A 3,069-nucleotide genomic window follows, 5' to 3' on the forward strand; every position below is an offset into this window, starting at 1 on the left:
AGAGAGAGAGAGAGAGAGAGAGGCTCGTTGTGGGTGTGTCATATATCAAAAATCCTTATTACCAGTTTTTTTTCATTTTACATCGTGCCACTGGCAAAGGGAATGTTGTAAAATCCAAGGAGAATTTGGTAGTATCTCGTACAACAACTGTGACATTAATACATTGGTATCTTCAGTGGAAAAAATACTGCCAGGTTATTCAGCACGGGGACAGTCAAGGGGGCACATTCAGGTAATGATATGATCCATCTGGCTTAGTGAACAGGTATTTATTTCCTCTATAACTTACAGAAGTTCAGACACTCAAAGGTGAGTCGCAGCATTTACTGGATTATGTAACAGTATCGTCAGTGATCCTTTCCTCACTGTTTCAGCATTTCCTATTCGTTTCTGTCCTTGTTATTGTTTTTGTTTTCTTGTGCCAAAAGTCTTCTGTTCTCCCCTACCTCCATTATCAATGTCTGATGTGAGGTGCTCGTTTATATTTACGTGCAGTCGATAAAACTTAATTGGATGAGATTTCCATGTTGAATTGTGTTTTTGTAGGAAGGCCGAAGAAGCCTCTGTTATCAGTGAATTAAAACTTGGTTCACGAGGGATAATTTCCTCTCCTAGCTTCAACTGTGTGATATCAGGTCTTCGGCTGGTTCTTCCTTTAAAGTATGGTAGCTAACATCATAGTTCTTGTGCTTACCTTACCTTTGAAAAGGTTTGTATACAACATTGGTCACCAGCGCCTCTTATAAGCGCGGCCAGTAGAATTCCTCGTTGTGAGAAATGCCATTCAATTAGTATGGCTGAAGACAAACAGATTTTCTTTCGCAGGCCTTAAAAGTGTTATTCTTTTCTAATGGCTTCTTTTCAATCGAAGTCCAGACTGACAGATTTAATTTTGGGAGTGGAATGTTCCGGGTCATCATTACTAATAAAGTCCTGGTTATTGAATTTGCCTGTTTTCCTTTGTACGTACGCCTCTATCTACTGGTTTTGATAACCATCGTCAGTTAACAAAAGGTTTTAACTCCTCGACTTCATCGCACTTTTTCTGGATACGTGCGTCATCAAAAGTCTATATCTGAACGGGGAATAAATAAAGACATTTATATATATATATATATATATATATATATATATATATATATATATATATATATATATATATATATATATATATATATAGATATATATATACCATATATATATATATATATATATATATATATATATATATATATATACATATATATATATATATATATATATATATATATATATGTATTACAAAGCCGCTCAACATCTATAAAAAAACATAACAGACACTTCACACGTCTCGACTGTCGACCTAACCGCGCAACGTCTCCTCGCTGCTGGGAGAAAGGGCGCTGGTGACTGGTACAATACATGTACATATGCTAGCGGGGTCTAAGCGATGACAGGCAGGGCAGCCGTTCGAGACTACAAAGTCTACCCCACAGCCAAATCAAAGGCATTCAAAAAGAAGGCATCATTAACCCCTATACAATTGGGAAAAAAAGTACGTTAAAAGAAGAAGATATATATTTATATATATATATATATATATATATATATATATATATATATATATATATATATATATATATATATATATATATATATATATGCAGCAACACGTCAAGAACATATATTCCGAGTCCCGAGTACCAGACATTTACCTGCCAACAGACGAGTCTAATACATTTTGTCATTTCAAGGCTTAATTAAAAGTCTCATCCAGTTATGTAAAGCTACATTTGAATTGTTTAATTATAGGTTGATAACTTGTTGCCATCGCATATTTCATCTTAATATTAATATTTCACAAGTAAACAGGTATCTGTCAGATTAATTAACCCAACATAAATAAAATACATTTCTAGAACAAACTCATTTGGAGTAGGAAAAAATGATTAGTTATATTTATGAATGATACCGTTCTTGTTAATTTTCTGCACTTGGACTGATGTAATTCACTTATGCTTTAGACGATTTATCAGTAATGCAGAAAAACTGGGGAATAACAGCTTCTGTCAGTCAAAAGCTACAGAGCCTGTATAGAAACTTAATTGCTCTTGATGTTTAGACTTTGTTGGTAATTCCCCTGCACTTTATCTTCATACTAGAAATATGAACGTTGAGGAGAAAAATGGTCTTCACTCTTCTTTCTGGAAGAATTTTGGAGGCTGTCGAGTCTATTTTAAATTACTCCCATCTCCATTTTCTATATAAATATAACAAGTTTTACTAACTAAATAAAAAATGTGGATCGCTTTGAATAGGCTTTTGCTAGGCACTGTTTCCTTAACTCTCCAATTATTGATATTAATGAATATTCTCAATTTCTTGGATCATTTTAATGATGAGTAACAATATTCGTATTATTTAGTGGTATAGTTATTATCATTACATAGTTGCAATAACAACTGATAGCATGATGTTGTCGTAAATATTATATCATTCTATTAGCAGCGTCATACAGCAAAGGAGTGCCTAAAAGGGATACGAAAATAGCCTGACTTGCTTGCTCTCTGAAATTGCACTTGAATCTTTTATGGTATCACCTCTTCAACGGATCTTTGATCTCAAGCGTACCTCCTTTATGTCCCCGACATAGCTCCTGATTCACCTCCCACGAAAGCCATCACTCGACAGATTCCTGAGTCTTTCTCAGATTCTGTGTTAAGGAAAGAATTTTGACTCGGGAACCACATTTGCCCCGTCAGTCTAATGGCATCCTATAACGTTTTCCTGACAGGTTAATGATTACGTGCATCCTGAAATTTTAGGCCCCCGGTATTCTCGCTAAGAGTGAACTTTATCTTCAATCATGAGAATGCAGGCAGTTGACAAGTGACTAAAAGGTTTGTGCCCCTTACCATTTTAAGCCTTCTCTTTTGTGAAAGAAGTCTTTCATAACATAACAAAGAGCACTGCAGATTTTAAACGTACATTTGATGAAACTCGTTTCATTTTTACGCGATAGTATGCGTTAATCTTGTTTTGACGCTTTTCTACGTAACTGGGAAACCTACGTTTCGAATAACATTCGTG

The sequence above is a fragment of the Macrobrachium rosenbergii genome, chromosome 11, assembly GCF_040412425.1.
Source record: "Macrobrachium rosenbergii isolate ZJJX-2024 chromosome 11, ASM4041242v1, whole genome shotgun sequence".
Classification (NCBI taxonomy): domain Eukaryota; kingdom Metazoa; phylum Arthropoda; class Malacostraca; order Decapoda; family Palaemonidae; genus Macrobrachium; species Macrobrachium rosenbergii.